The 17595-nt window shown below is 36.3% G+C and overlaps 1 protein-coding gene and 1 long non-coding RNA gene across 2 annotated transcripts in view; one reads left to right on the top strand and one right to left on the bottom strand.

Moving 5' to 3' along the window:
- The window catches only part of LOC109089244 (calcium permeable stress-gated cation channel 1-like), a 54211-nt gene extending 37111 nt beyond the window's left edge, over window positions 1–17100 (bottom strand). The window contains exon 1 of the mRNA XM_042774388.1: window positions 17003–17100. The gene's annotated coding sequence lies outside the window, so the exon portion shown is untranslated. The remainder of the gene's footprint in view (window positions 1–17002) is intronic.
- Window positions 6636–8181, top strand: LOC122148201. The gene is made up of 3 exons (XR_006162183.1): window positions 6636–6769; window positions 7003–7040; window positions 7864–8181. It is a non-coding gene; the product is annotated as an uncharacterized LOC122148201 (long non-coding RNA).
- Window positions 17101–17595: the final 495 nt, after the last annotated feature.

The following is a 17595-nucleotide window of genomic DNA, read 5'->3' as shown; positions in this document are numbered from 1 at the left end:
CTAATAATTTCATAAATAGTCTGATATAGCTTGATGCTAACGTTAGCTCTAATGCTGCTAGATAAACGGTGCGGTTCTTCTTCATAATGCATTTTTTCATAATAATTCACGTAAGGTCGTAAGAAAATGTTTTGTTGTATTTTTATAGTAAGGCTTTTAATAAAAGTGGGGCAAATGAATACTGGAACTGAAGATTTGTGTCTTTGTAGACCTTAAAATACCACAACAAAGGCTAATAATGGCGGAATATAAACAAAAAAAAGAATAATGATAAAAGAATAATGCGGATAATGTGTCATACCTGGCGGAGGTGTGAAAGGATCGTTTCGTGAGAACAATAGAATCATGAATGGAGGATCGTTCAGAGCCAAATAAACATGAGAAAGCATAAATGAGAGCTTTAAAAAAAAATTTAAAAAAAATGACAGGGGTCATAAATCAATCCGATTAGCCTTCTATAAAAACACACGACATGGCCTTAGAAAATATTTCATAAAATTCACAGTTTTACAGATTATATTATGAAATTTCAAATGAAGCATTGGTAGGCTTGTGGCTTTAGCTACACTATGTTTCTAAAACACATATCCTACATCAACAATTTTTTAAATACATTTAAAAAATATGTTTTTCATATTTCTAATTTTTGTTTTTATGTTTGAGTTTATATATCTTTATTACCATAACAGTCTGAGTAATTCTGATTCCTGAACAGTAAACTTTGAAGTGTCAGCTTTGTGAACATATGTTGATTATGTATCTAATCAGAAAGAATCATGAGCAGAAACCTTTTTATTTTTGGGTATGTCATTTCTGTCTCTATTAAAAAAAAGTGAGTTAAATGCAAAGGGGTTAAAGCCACAGGCCTATAGTCATTTAGTCCTGTAATTTTGGATTTCTTTGGGATGGGAATGATGGTGGAGCGTTTGAAGCATGAAGGGACTACGCACAGCTCCAGTGAACTGTTGAAGATCTGTGTGAAGATGGGGGCCAGCTGGACAGCACAGGATTTCAGACTGACTGGTGTAACACAATCTGGGTCTAGTGCTTTTATCCTTTTCTGCTTCCGGAAGACCTGGCGCACCTCATCTTCGTTGATCTGAATTGCAGGTGTGGGGGAGAGGGGGGTTGCATGAGGTGTGAATGGTGTGAATGGTTATGTGGAGAGGTGTTTTTTCAAACCTGCAGTAAAACTCTTTCAGATCGTCTGCCAGTTGTTGATTCTCCACAGTGCTGGGGGATGGTGTCTTGTAGTTGGTGATCTCCTTCAGACTTTTCCACACCGATGCTGAGTCCCTGGAAGTGAACTGAGTCCTTATTTTTTTCAGAATAATACCTCTTTGCCACTCTGATCTCCTTTTCCAGTGTGTATTTGGTCTGTTTATACAAGACATTGTCCCCCTTCCTGTAAGCATCTTCTTTGGCCTGACGGAACAGTCTGAGTTTTGTAGTGAAGTTAGATGAGTCCTGGTAGGAATACAGATATCCTCACAGAAACTGATATATGATGTTACAGTCTCTGTGAGCTCGTTCAGATCGGTGGCAGCAGCTTCTGTCTGTAGGTCGGTATAAGAAGAACTAAACAGTGATCAGAGAGTCCTAAAGCTGCCCGTGGAACAGAGTGATATACATTTTTTATTGTGGTGTAACAGTGATCCAATATATTACTGTCTCTTGTGATGTGCTGTCTGTGTTTTGGCAGTTCATGGGAGAGATTTGCTTAATTAAAGTCCCCAAGGATGATTAAAACAGAGTCCGGGTGTTGTTGTTCTGTGTCTGTGATCTGATCAGCAAGTTTCTGTAAAGCTGAGCTCACGTGCGCTTGCGGAGGAATGTAGACTAATGAGAATGAACGAGCAAAACTCCCACGGTGAATAGAACGGCTTGCAGTTAATGAAGAGTGTTTCTAGATCTGAGCAGCACATCTTCTTTAATACTGTTACATCTGTACATCATCTTTCGTTGATGTAAAAGCATGTCCCGCCCCCGTGTGATTTCCCTGTTGATTCTGTGTTGTGGTCCACTCTGAACAGCTGAAAGCCCGGCAGATGGAGCGCACTGTCTGGAATGGCGTTGTTTAGCCAAGTTTCATCCGTTTTGTTGGGTAGAGAGCGGAGGTTCGCCAGATGGATGCTAGGGAACGGCTTTCGAAATCCACGCTTCCTGAGTTTCATGAGGGCGCGGGCTCTCTTCCCCCGTCTGCGCGTCCTGAAGCGCGTGATCAGCGGAGCAGCACTGCCGACTACAATGTCCAGCAAAACATCAGAATAGTCAAAGACCAGTAATATATCAGGCGGTGTGTAGTGCCGAATGTCCAGCAATTCGGCTCTGGTGAAACTGATTGAAGGAATATAACTAAAGACAGGGCAAACTAACAAAAACAACTGCAGAGCACGCTACGGAGGCTGCCATCAGCATCGGCGCCATTATAGAAGTATATATAGAGTATATACTATATATATATATATATATTATATATATATATATATATATATATATATATATATATATTATATATATATATATATATATATATATATATATTATATTATATAGAGTATTTTATAGAAGTATATTAAAATAGAAAACTATTATTCTACATTTCAATAATATTTCACAATATTAAATATACTGGCATTACATTTTTTTTTAGATTGAGTTTGAATTTAATAAAAAAATTATTTTGCTCATATACACAAATTTCTGTCAATTACTAAACTGACAACTAATGAACAACTAAAAATATGTTTATCACAACACCATGCAGCCAGGATCATATGATGCTATTTTCTTCTGTGGTGAACATTTGGACCACATTATTGTAAAGTGGTATTTTAAGAACTTTGTTGAGAGTTTTCCAGAAAGGATGTACAGAAATCTGCATACACCAGTGCCATGATGACATGTGATCCACTACAAGATATTAGATTATCTTGTTTTTTGGGGGGATATATGAAGCCTTTGGGCCTGGAATTCAGTATTTGATTGCCCTGATTCTGAACTACATGAATCAACCACAGTATTTGTCCACACAGTAAAACCATTTGTCAGCTCAAATCCCATTACTTGCTTAAGCAAGCACATGATCTTGGATTATGTATGAAAAAAGGAGAAAGACCTGAGACAGCAAAAGGCAAGACATAAATTACATTGTGAGCTCTAATCGACTCATTAAATGAAACTTGTCAAATCACAAGGATAAAGATAAAAGTGTTATGCCTCCATGAAAATAACAATTACCTTTGATAAAAGAATATCAGAGTCTGATGTCTCTAGTGGGGAGATCAGTGATTCATGCTTCGACATGCTTTTATTCTCACAGTACTTCGTCTTTGTGTTGTACTTGCATCTTTTACTCTGAATGTAGGTTACATTTTGTTTCCTCCAAATCAGATCCTGAGTGCTCCTGAATACAAATGAGTCACAGCGTCACATTCTTATTGCATACACTCAGTGTGTTTTGGAAGTAATCTTGCTTCCCAAACAGAGAGGTGCAGGCTACTGCTGTAACTGCTGTTTATCTATATAGCTTATTCAAAATTGTATATAAGTGTATATATACTGTTTTTCGATATTTTTTATAAAATGTTTGGACCACATGGCTTTGGTTCTGGGGACAAAAATGTTTCAGATATTTATAAGAAATTACATATATATATATATATATATATATATATATATATATATATATATATATGTTTAAAAATAAAATAAAAACGTTATATTATGAAATATTATTACAATTTTAAATCTTGGTATTTAAATAAATGCTGTTCTTTTCCAATTTTATTTATCAAACAATCCTGAAAAAAGTATCTCAGATTCCAAAAGAAAACAAAACAAAAAAAAAAAAAACAATGATAATAAATCAGCACATTAGAATTCAAAGGATTCAAAGCGTTTATTGTCATATACCCAATGAGGGAACAAGTTTCCCTGAGCAATGAAATTCTTATTTTGCTGTCCACAATGAATGCCAAGACTATAAAAAACACAAAAACATACACAAACTATACACACATACATACATACACACATACAATTTAAAAAACAAAAAAACAAAAAATATTATATATTAAAATGAACATAAACTATGAAAATAGAAATATAGCCTATGTATATATGCGAGGATAGAGTAGGAATATAGAATGTGAAAAAAAGTAGAAATACAGAATATGTATATGATATCTGATATCTATATATGCAAATGTACAGTATTAACTTATGTGCAAAAAACAATAGTGCAGTGACGTGCAAATTGAGTGCAACTACATGATAACAATAGCTGCTGTAACAGTTACAGATGTGCAAATTGAGATGAGGCTACATGAGTTATATTAATAAATATACAATGGTAGTAATAACAGCAATAATATTACAAATGCTCAAATGAGATGAAACAATTTGAGCCGATTGTTCTCTGAGATAGATAAGTATACTAGCTAGCTACCTGTTTAGGAGTCTAATAGCTGGGGGAAGATTAAGGGAGTTCCTTAATCTGGAAGTTCTGCAATTTACACTCCTATACCTCTGTCCTGAGGGTAGGAGTGTGAATAGTCTGTGTTGGGGGTGGGTGGGGTCTTTAATGATGGATGCAGCTCTTCTGTGGACTCTGCAGACGTTTGCGGTCCCTCACTGTAGTGCTGCCGCGCAGTGATGCAGCTGGTCAAGACGCTCTCAATTACACAGCTGTAGAAGTTTTTTAGGATCTTAGGTGACATGCCAAACTTCCTCAGCCTCCTCAGGAAGTACAGCTGCTGTTGTGCTTTCTTAACCAGCTGGGTGGTGTTGAGTGTCCAGGTGAGGTCCTCGATGATGTGGACCCCCAGGTATTTGAAGCTGCTCACCTTCTCCACTTCAAGCTCTCGGATAAACAGTGGCTGGTGAGTTCTCCTCTTTTTCCTCAAGTCCACTATTATCTCCTTTGTCTTGTCCGTGTTGAGAGTAAGATTGTTCTCCTCACACCATGTCACAAGACTGGACACCTCCCTCCTGTAGGCCGCTTCATCCCCGCCAGTGATCCATCCTATCACTGCGGAGTCATCGGCAAACTTTAGTATGATGTTGTCCTTGTGGGAGGCAACACAGTCATGTGTGAACAGTGTGTAGAGGATGGGACTGAGAACACACCCTTGTGGGGTGCCAATGTTTTTAATGACAGTGTCTGAGGTCCTATTTCCAATCCTAACAGACTGCGATCTGCCAGTCAGGAAGTCTAGGAGCCAGTCACAAAGTGTGGGGTGTAGTCCAAGCACAATCAGTTTTTGGGTGAGTTTGTGAGGGATGACCGTATTGAAGGCGGAGCTATAATCAATAAAAGAGCAACCTTAAATAAATGTCCTTGTTTTCTAGGTGAGAAAGGGAAATATGGAGGGCAGCAGCAATGGTGTCTGAGGTGGACCTGTTGGGCTGATATGTGTACTGCAGTGGGTCCAATATGTCCAGAATACTGCTCTGAATTTGATTAAGCACCACTCTCTCAAAACACTTCATAATGATCGGAGTGAGTGCTACTGGCCTGTAGTCGTTCAGGCAGGTCGGGGGGCTCTTCTTGGGAATGGGGACAATGTTCGTGGTCTTGAAGCAGGTGGGGACGATGCTCTGACTGAGGGAGAGGTTGAAGATGGAAGTGAGTACATCAGCCAGCACCGTAGCACAGGCTCTGAGGGCCCGTCTGGGGATGTTGTCTGGCCCTGCTGCTTTGAGGGGGTTGATCTTCCTCAGTGCTTTGTGTACCCGCAGCTGATGAGACAGTAAGAGGGGGGAAGGGGGTTGAGTGGTCTGAGTGTGTGTGTGCCTCCTTTCTGTGGCAATGCTGGAGGTCTCGAAGTGGGCGTAGAACGTGTTGAGGTCATCCGGTAGGCTGTCTGAGGAGCTGATAGTAGTTCTCATGGTGGTCCTGTAGTCTGTGATGTGCTGCATGCCTTGCCACATCCACCCATTAGAATGATTTCTAAAGGATCATGTGACACTGAAGACTGGAGTAATAGCTCAGCTTTGCATTGAATAAATGCAGCCTTGATGAGCATAAGAAACTTCTTTGAAAATTACTGATCCCAAACATTTAAACAGCATAAATATATATATATATATATATATATATATATATATATATATATATATATATATATATATATATATATATAATTAATTTGAGTTTAAAGTGGCAAGATGAAAAACACTATTTTTTTGCTTCAAACTTTCACATAGTATCTTTAGATTATAATAACATTAAAAATTCAAATCCAGATTTTGATTTTCAAAGATTTATTATAAAAACTGAGTGCAATGGCTTGTGCTCTATACTACAATGAGCTCTTTAACATTAGGCCTACTATAAGGTTACAGTTAACAACAGAGCCCAAATTTTAATTCAATTACTATTTATTTTTAAATATAACAAACAACACTCAACTTAAAAAATAATGCATGTGTGACCCCCCTACACTGAATTTGGGTCACACATGCAAACTTGTCAGGCCTGTATTCCTGTCTTGTGTTGTGTTTTTCTCTCCCATGTGCTTCATGTTCATTTTATGCCCATGTTTGGTTTCCCTCCTGTTCCTGTCCTGATTGATTGTTCATTTGATCCCAGGTGTGTTTCCCTAATTACCCCACATATTTAAGTTCGAGTCTGTGCAGTCTGTCTTTGTCTGGAATTGTACATCTATGCCTTGTCCTACGTGTGAGGTCCTGCCTGTTTTGTGTGTGCTCCAGTATTTGGAAGAATAAAGACTATTGGATGTTATTCCTTCTCATCTTCACCACAGTAGGTGAATCATGACACATGTATATTGCACAAAATGCAGTTTTTAAATGATCTTTAATTAACTAAATTATAAAAATTCTATTTGTTGTTGAAATATATTAATTTACATAGTGCCTCTCATAACTCATTTCATAACAGATATAAACATTAAATAATTATGACATCACTAACAGGTAAAGTAAAATATAGCCTAATAGTCTAATATTTTGCGAAATGCTCTACTTCATTTATAGCACACTAACGAGCTGTGGACAATGGTAACATGCCTGAGGTAAATTAAATGCTACATTACATTTTATTTATAAGCTCTCTTTCCACAGTTGAAACGCTGATTGAGCGATTACATGAAGCATGAGATGTTCATTCATGTTTATTTCATGTTAGTAGTAAAGAGGAAGGAAAACTAGGATGCCTGGGTGTATTCAAACTACTGTTTACAATGCGTGGAATGGTGCGCTGTGATTGGTTGAGTGAAAGTAGCGCATTCTGCAGAGAAGGGATACTGTGGTTAAGGCTAGAAGGGATACAGCTGCGGCTACTGGGCATCAATATAGCATAATATCTATAACACTGTACAACAATAATTACAATTTTTTTTTTATTGTAAGGGGTACGTTTAGGGTTGGGGTAGGTGTAGACCTTAATAAACACAATCTGATAGGTAGAAAATTAATTTCATTGTTCGTTTCTGGTTGGAGCTTTATCCTTCTAGCCACAACCGGCGTTTGTCGCGGTTTGGAAGATAGGGAGAAAACATGACAGAATAACACAGTAGATATTGCATTTTGCATAAAATTAAAAATGTACTTTTTAATACCAACCAGATACAACACTGATTTTGGCGGGAACTAAATTTATTTATTTTTTTTAATGGTGTTATTGCGTTTTGGAATTAAACTCTTCATATATACAGGGCCTTAACTATGTTTTCTTTCAATAACCTATTTTAAAAATAAGAATGTATTTATGAATTTCATTTATCTGTATTTTTGAACACATTTTTAGATTAAAAAGATTTCAACACTGAATTACTGAAAATCCCTGCTAGGCCGGAAATATTCCATTACTTTCCCATTTTTGCTCTCATACTTCAGACGGGAATCCCTTGGCTCGATGTGCTGTGACTGAACGGATAGATTAGCCATAGAATATCCAGGGAGCATCCTGCCAAGATGAAAGAAGCCCTCCTCTAGACACCCCACCATCCACAACCCACATTTCATCTCTCGGCCTGTAATCATGAGCACACAGTCCTGGAGCAGACTTGGTGACATAATGAATCTGCCACATGACAAAGCCTTGCTGGAATTAAATATTTTACTAATTTAAATTACTAATTTAATCAAATCAACCTTATAAAAGCTGCTGTCATGCAATGTGGAATAAATGTGGCAGACAGGAACCTAAACAAACCTGCTGCTGTCTGTCATTAATGTTTATTTATACACTGAAGACTAACCAGTGTTATTTTAATGTTAAATAGATTATTCTGTTTCTGTGGTATTTCTGAATACTACCTAAATATACCTAAATATTACTGTTAAACTTTAAAAACTTAAAGCACAGTTCATTTTAGTTGTATCTTGTTATTGTATTTGTTTGTGCCATTGCTTGTCATTTATTTATACTTATTTTATTACTGACTGTTTACTTGTCTTTTTTAGTTAAAATAAATTCAATTCAAAGTTTAAAAGCAAAGTTTTTCAAGTATCTTCCTCATAATATAAATATGAATCAACAACATTATAAATTGTAAAACACGAACAAAAAAAAAAACCAAACCCCCATAAGAGCCACCTAAAGGGGGAACTCCCTGATTTAACAGCAACCCTAAGTCCCCCCTCAAATTAAAAAATCCCCCCATAAGAGCCACCTAAAGAGGGAATTCCCCCCAATTTTCCAAAACAAAATTCAGGCCCTGTGTACAATATTTAAAAGCCTGATAAATGACAGTTGTGATATGTCACGTGAAAATAAGTGTAATATGGTTCATTTAAAATATGCACATCTTTTTTTTCCATGTGTAATGGACTTTCTACTTTCCTGAAACTGTCTAGCAAAACTCTTAAGGTGAATCCAACATTTCTTGTACTCGCAACTCTATATCGAAATACATTGGCCTATGTTCCCTATGCTATTTGCGGTGCTCTTCAGGCATTTGCGCTCATCTAAATTTGGAATCTCAGTAAACTCCACTTTGGATGACACTATTATAATGCACCCTAAAACTTATGGTTGGCCTTTTTTTAAAATACCCCTAGGGGCTTTCAGCAGTAATACCAGGACCATTTCTAGGCATAGATGAACTAGGCTTCTTGTCTAAAAAAGTTTGGTCTGTTAAGTCCAGTTTCATTACTTGTGTTTATGTTGCCTTCACATGCTATCGGAAATTTCCTATTTCCCATTCCTAAAGTTATAATTACGAGTTTGTCGTGTTCAAATGCTTTGTTGTTCGAATGAACAGGAATCAAGGAGGACGTCTCATTCATGAGTTCATTCTTGCCTATTAATTGTAGAAATCCTATAATTAAAGTGAAATTGTATAGGAAATGCTTTGTAAATATACAGTGACTAAATGCATTCACTAGGTCATTTCACTCGGTGGCCATCTTTGAAACACCACTCGGGCATGCAAGTGCAGCTCCTATCTCTTTGAATGGGGGAACATCAAATTCTCCAAAACTGTTCACCAAACTTATGATTCAATTTCATATTTAAAATCACCAATGAAACAACAACTGTCTCATAAATGTTTATTTTGCTCAAAAAAGCTTATTATTCAAATTAACCATGTTTTGCTACACTAACATAGTTTAACAATGATATTTGTACAACTTTGGTTTAACAAATGGTTATATATGTGCCAAAAAACATGGTTACTACACTATTACTGTAATAAAACCATGGTTAATTTTTGTAAGGGTTGTTGGGGTCCCCTTGAAACATTTCTGTAGTGGTCTGTGCTACTTGCAATGCTTTTCTGTATTTGATTGTGTTGCGAGTATTTCCAGTGCATTTCTGTATTTTGAATATTTGCAGCACGTGTTGGCAAACTGATGAAGATGCTTTCTTAATTTTCTGGTGCTTTTCTTTTTGTATGTGTTTTCTTTAGGCCTGGGACACACTAGACGATTTCCCAATCTTAACCAATTTTAAAACCATAGGAGACCACAGACATGAAGACAGTTTCAACCAATTTTTAGCCTTATAATCCTCTGAATGCGCACACTAGATGATTCAACCAGTCTGCGAGACCACAAACTTGTTGACTGTAGGAACGATTTTACAGTGACACGAGATCTCACGAACATGTGTGAGATCAAACTTGACTAGAGAAGAAAAACACATGGAGGACATTTGTCATTGTCAACTGGATCTCCTGCCGCACATTATGTTGTACGGTGAAAAATAAAATAGAAAAAAAGAAAGTCGAAAGTTCTACTTTTTTTGATAATTATTGATATTCTCCAGAGAATATTTCTGCACTGATTTGGTTCCGATATAAAACCTAGGACTAGTTCACAAAAGTAGGTTTTTCAAAAAATCAAAAAAAAAAAAAAAAAAATTCACCAGGGTGACGATCGAATCTGATCATAACCGTTTTGTCAATTGTGAGCCAAGGATTCCAATGACATAAGACACTTGAACCAGCCACTAACAGTTTAGAAGTTATGAGCGATTTCTTAATTTTGATTGCTGTAGTGTCCCCGTTAGCCCAATTGGGATGAACCTTGGTGATGTTGTAGATGGTGTGAGGTCTACCATCCCTCCATGTTTCAAGTCTCTATGACTTACAGTTTGATCTGTCTGATCAGTTTATTTCTGTGGATATTGCTGATCCTTGGCCATTCTAACAACTAAAATATGGTTTCACTGCTTGTAATGGCTGCTACTGTATTGTTTATATAAAAGTTTATTCTCATCACAAAGGACTTGAAAGATCATAAGGAAGATTTAAAGACTATTTCCCTTTCTCACAGTGGATTTTAAGAAAAATCTTCAAATAAACTAGTAGCAGGAGAACCGCTTATGTCTGCGTGTGGTTGGAGGGACATACAGTGCTCTACGTTTGAACCCCTAATCAACAGTACAACAGTTATGTTTCTCTCCTCCACCATGTTTCAAATTTATGCTCACCCAGATCAGAAACTCAGGGCATCGAAATTATCTCTGAATTTGTATATATGAGAGAGAGTCTGTTCATGTCCAATTTCAATTTATGATAATTCTGATAGCACATGAAGGCAGAAGTCCTCGGTTGCCTTGGTTACTGATTTCTTAATTGATTACTCCCACCTATTCCTTGCTTTATAAAAGCCTCTGAATAACAGCATAAAAAATATAGATTTTTTTTTTCTTTCTCCAATGTCAGAAAGATGGTGATCAGAAATAAATCTTTAGTGCAGGATATATTGAAATTATATATTATTTAAATTAATGACACGTTTAAAAAAATAATGATATGTAAGAATTTTACTTAGGGTGCCAAAATGGCCCTGAGTAACTGATGCTTGCCTAAGCAAACTATGCTACTTATGGTTTCCCATCATCCCATGCTGTTATCTTTTTGAGTGATGCACATTTATATAGATTGTCTTATTCCATAAACTGTGCAGGGGTAATATTTCAGGATGTTCTTTATGTTCTATTAAGACCTATTATGCAAAATTACTAAATGTAAATGTATTCTTGACAGAAAGGATGTGAGTCATAAATGCAGTAATGTGACATCTAATCAGCGATCTGGCTTAATACTTTCTTTCACACACACACACACACACACACACACACACACACACACACACACGCATGCACACAAGCTGCATCAGCCAAGCAAATATTAAAAGTAAAGGATGGCATTGTTATGATGATGCAATTCTTTCTTCTATCCCATCTTAAATTTAAACAACTATGTAAGCCATTCATAGGTTGATTCCCCTGAAAATTGTAAACATTAGCTCTGTGCCAGTCAAAAATTTTCTTTAAGAATCTCTGCATGCCTATTTTATTTATTTCATGTTTTTGATTAACAATAGAAATATGGGGAGTGTTCTAGAAACCAGTGTGAAAATTATTCATTGGAATCACAGGGAATTGTTTCCTACTGATACTATAAACTAAAACTTCTACTGGAGAGCTGGTGGAAGCAAACCTATGGAAGTCAATTTTCACTGAATAAAAAATTAAAAAAGGTAATTGCGACATCTCACAATTATGACCTTTTTCTCAGAATTGCATGACATAAACTCGCAATTCTGACTTTTTTTTCTCAGAATTGTTAGGAATAAACTCACAATTGTTAAAAAAAGACTGCCTGTTTTCTTACAATTGCGAGGCTATCTTGGAAGCACCTTTTGGGCAGCTATCTCTTTGAATGATGAAACATCTAATTCTCCAAAGCTGTTCAACAAGCTTACGATTATATTTTGAAATCACTAATGAAATCTGACAACAGTTGTCTCATGAATGTTGTTTCTTATGCTCAAATAGCATTAAAAATGTTAGTTTTCAGGCTAGATCACCCAATGTCCATGTGCAGTCCTAAGCGTGCATCTCAGAACACTTTCTAGAGCAACTTTCTGCAGTGATGCGATGACTTTAGCAATTAGCGATTGGCTCTTTCATTCAGAAGGCAGGACTATTCCGCCATATTGCGTGCTGCACTTTCTGCCATTCATTCGTAATAGGAGTGCACCATCTTTGTATATCTAAAGTCTTTGACCAAATTCTGTAGGACATTGGCCTTCCAGAAGCAGGATGGGATACCACTGACACAAGCTTCAAACAAATCAGCCCGTGTTTTTTTTTCACCTATAAATCCAGGCAAATTGAACATTTGGTACCAGGAAGTAAAATATCTGCTTGGTTTCCATAATGGTTTCATCAATGGTTTTCAGAACCATAGACTTTTTTCAGATTTATTTTTATGACGCTGGTCATTCATTTATCTCAGTCAGATATCCTAACCTCTGTCTGATACCAAGGACACCACTATTTCTTACTCACAACACGCACACACACACTGTTGCACTGTGTGAAGGCCTCAGGTGCCAGCTACAATCTTACTGTGTATGTGTGTGGGAGTATGAACAAGACAATATTACACCAAAGATAATATTAGAAACAAACCCGTATGTGGTCCTTACACAACAAATCTTGCAGATAATGACAAAGTACTGACAAACAACAAGGCCAGAAACTGTCTATGTGCCAGCTGTTGGCTGTCATGATGCAAAAGGGAATCTATGGAAGATGAACAGCTCCATCTATCCATATATCCAAACACTACCTATGCAAACTTTCTATAGCTCACGCTCCAGCTTCTGTTGCTCTTGGTGTACTGCAGCGGGATATATCAACTTTCAACCTCAGCCAAGTGCACCATCAAATATTCATGCCTGTGCTGCGTAGAGATGGCAAATACACATTTTACTGAGGATTATTTGTTGTGTGTTCTCACTTCTCAGGAATCTATTACAAGCTTTTGATCACTGAACCACTGGAGAGAAAGGAGCCGTTTTGGAAAATGACTAAGCAGCATGTCTCCAAACTCTGAGAAAGCACATTATGAATTAAAATAGGGTTGTTTAAAGTCTCTCATGATGTAGTCACACCTGCAGGATAAATGAATGGTAGTGGCACGATTCCAAACAGCTTTTTTTTTCAATGAGGTATTCGTTTGTGAACGTCTACTCACATGTGCTTCTTCCCTCACATTGTAAATATGCTTATGATTCATATTTGTACCTGATGTGGAATGAAGTCCAGAATTGGAGATGGTAGTTCAGTGCTGTTTAGACCATTAGTAAGATGCTTAATCATGGCAGTAAATGCATTTACTAATTTAAAACACATTATAGATTTTACTGAGCTATTTTACAGTTAGTCGATGTATGATGGTTTATAAATTGCTATTACAGTTTTTTCTAAAGCTTATAAGCAGCAAATAGCGATCAAACTGTCCATTCTAAACTATAATAATGCATTCTAGTCTAATTATACTATCTTGACAACCATCATAAACATATTACTGTTTATATGTTATTTAAGCTTTATGGAGATAGCAGAAATGCATATTTTTGGGTTGTTTTGCCTACCAATATTAAAAATGTCAGAAAAAGTAAAAGAATGGTGCATTTCCGCCACCAAATTTGTGATAGGTTTTTTTTGCACTTGGAAAATTATATTATGTACTTTTTTTTTGTTTGTTTGTGTTTTGGTGACACCATTGGTGCTTTATTTCATGTTTTGCCATTACAGAATTCTTTTCTAAATTATCATAACAGTATTATAACATATTACAGATATATTAAGAGTCATATGGGTTTGGAAAGACATGAATGTGAATAAAAAACACATTTGTTTACAAAAAATAAAGCTTTTTAATATGCTTTTTTTACTGTTTTATAGCAGTTACATTGTATTGAAACAATAAAAAAGTGTTAAAAACATAACTTGACGAGACTTTAATGGACTTGGTTTAAATAAATAGTATGTTAATATTAACATTAAAAATATGTATTTGTTGATAAAGTAGAAACCATACAAGCATCAAATGTATCTGGAACATGAAAATACAGCACAGGAAGGAGACTTTGAGAGCTTCACCACATGCTACTGTGTATAAGAGTATTCTAAGTTTTCACCTCTCTGATGCAACTGGCAAAGCAAAAACCAATTCCAGCAAAGATGTCACTAATATTTCTACTTTAATAAGATATGTAAGTACTAGGAGCCACAAGAGACATCAGCCAAGAGCGGGTGTTCATTCTGATGATTTATTCATGATCCAATTATGAGCTTCAACCAACATTCTGTCACAAGAGCAGTGACATTTCAACTTGCTTTATACAGTCAGTTTGGTAATCATGCATCACTGAATATCATTCAAAGATGCTCCATTTATATGTAAAGCAGATGGAAAATCTGGCAGGTGACTAGAAAACTGGTGCCATAACTGTGTCTTATCCTTTATAGTCAGATGGACACTGACCTTTGATGAAGATCTCTCACTCGTTGGGAGAACCATTAATTTACAGATTACTTCTTTCCGAAAGAGCAACGAGTCTTGCAAATGCCACAAAGGCTTAAAATCTTATTTAAGCTTGTCTGAGAACAAAAAATGCATAAGTGGTGATGAGGTTGTTTTCTGTTTTAAAGGTAATCAATACTAGCATAGTTGTTTGCCAATGTGTGTTGTGTTTTGTATTCTGGTGTGAAGGTTTGTTTACACCTTTTTTTCTTATCTTTTTTATTGCTTCATTTTTTAAATTTGGAATGGGATAGGTGTCCTGTTGCTGTCGTGGCACAAAAACTGATCTGATAAAAAAGAAAAGATCTGAGTTGCGCTGAAGACTGATTTTATTGCTGTGTCACACCTGGCTAGCAAATAGAATAAAGGTGCAAAACCATGTTAGCTGACTGGCTTAACCAGCAACAGCCTGCTGGTTCATCAGCACTTCGGTCAAACAGCTTTTTCATCTTAGGTTTGCTGGTAACAAGCATGGTTCTGGTTTGTCCTTTTAGATTAGCAGATATTGTATCCACGGATGCAGGTGGGTGGTACAAGGCAAAGGAGACCTTGTTGTATTGAAGTTCACTAAGAAAAGCCTGTGTTAGCATACATTAGTCCACTCTGAACAGAGCACAAACTTCACTCTTCACCACAGTAAACCCTAAAATTCTGCAGTAGCAAACTCTAAAAATTCACAAAAAAAACAAACAAACAAAAATGAATCCTTTCTAAAAGGCAGCATAACAGAACATTAAGCAGTCACACATTTCCCCCTGCTCATATTGCTCAAAAACACATAAAATAACATTCAGCTGTCTACTTTTTATTCATCCCCTTTAGGCTCACACAAAGCATGCTGGGTACTGAAAACCTCTTGATAACACAATGTTACAATATGTTATTATTCATCCATGAATTCTTTATGGTTGCAGGGATGTAGTTGAAATGAACAAAATGTCAATTTAAAAACAATCAAATAAATAAATACATACATGCATACATAAATGTATGTAGAAAATGAAGACTATTTTTAGAAACATTAAAAGATGTGGTGCATTTTAACATCATTTTCAGAACAATTAACACATATCCTCCCCCAAATTTTCATTCTCGTTTGGATGGTTTATTACATTTGGACATTTTATTTATGTATTTTTAATTAATTCCTTTTAATCAGTTGTTATTTTAATGCAGTGTTTTTGTTACTGTATCACTTTTTTATTTATAGTGGTAAAAAATTAAAGGAGGCACACAACAGTACTACCCTATGTTTAAATCTAATACATTTCTGCGGGGTGAATCCCGAAACTTCCTAGTCATTTCAATGGCAAAAAAGAGTCCCAATTGACCTGAATTTACCTACATAAACCACTTTTAATTATATTAAAATTAAAATAATTCATTATTATATATAATAATTGTTATATAATATCATATAATACAATATAAAAATATATATTACAATAATTTAAAATATTACACTTTTTTTATTATTATTTTGCATAATAATTATTTGGATTTTGTGTTGATATGACCGGAGTTTAATCCTCTACCTGTTAAAGTAATGTTTGATTCTCGAAGAGATGATTAGAGACTACGTTTCTAATTGTGAAAGTTATTATGATTATCTGCTTGAGCATCATCACAGCTTCTTGGCAACAGCCTGGAGAAACCTATCCGCCCACATCCTCAGATTTGTAACGCGCAGCTTTGACTTGTTCCCCATTCAATACATTATCCTGACATTAAACTCCCTGCTGTCGGCATGTGAGGACTTAATACAGCCATTATCAGCAGCAGCAGAGCAACCATAACTTTAAAAAGATAATATTAGGATGTCACAATGAATGCACAACGTGCGCACTCCCATGGCACAATAAAACAGCGGGGCTCCTGGAGATGTTGTATATGAGACGGTAAACAAACAAGCCAAAGCAAACCATTCTCATGCCATCAAAACGCCCCATAGTATTTACAAAACCTCGAGCAGTTTCGATTATTAAAGTATCACCCCTCCTCTATGTTTAGCACCCAAGGATAGGTCTCTGCTGCAATAGCGTTTATAAACCCAATTTCTACAACTGTCAAAACGCCCACTTTTAAAAGCAGTTGAAGTTCTTAATAACATCACTGAGCTGTTTGTTGAATCGTTTTCTTGTACGATATAATTGAGAATAGTTAATTAGAAGCGAGGTAAATATAACAATAATGCGTCTTACCTTTCAAACACCTCCTGTGGTTTATGTCCGGTTAGATGCTTCTGTCTGTCTGCATCAGCACCAGCGCACTCGGGGAGCGCCCATCCGCTTAGGGACCGTGTGGAAAGTGACAAGCCACCAGCAAACACGAAAACGCGAAAAAGTTTTGATTGTATGTTTTCTGATTATTACAGATACCAGCTTGTTGGCTTGACTCACGTCATGGAATGCTAACTTTGTCTTAAAGCATGATTGTTATATTCCTAAAACGCTGCGCAAAATAAATAAATAATAAAAATTAAATGAACGTATCTGATCAAATAAGCGTTGATTTGCACAGCCATCTGCTGGTGAAAGTTGTAAGTGCGTGTAATCCTGCCGTATTAACGAGTCAACGTGCATATTGTGTGGAAAACAGTATGATTCAGCGGCACACGTGTACAGTATGTGATATACAATCACATAGCCATACACATAATAAATTAACACACAAACATATCCATATAAAAAGATTAGATATATAGGCTTGTCCTGTTTTTCTTATTTCTAGTGGAGCTGGATGATGTATCCACCACCAACAGGCGGTGCTAAACTACTGGACACACATCGCGAGC

The sequence above is a fragment of the Cyprinus carpio genome, chromosome A17 (genome assembly GCF_018340385.1).
Source record: "Cyprinus carpio isolate SPL01 chromosome A17, ASM1834038v1, whole genome shotgun sequence".
Taxonomy (NCBI): Eukaryota; Metazoa; Chordata; class Actinopteri; order Cypriniformes; family Cyprinidae; genus Cyprinus; species Cyprinus carpio.
The sequence above is the reverse complement of the archived record's forward strand: the minus strand, read 5'-3'. Positions and strand labels throughout refer to the sequence as shown.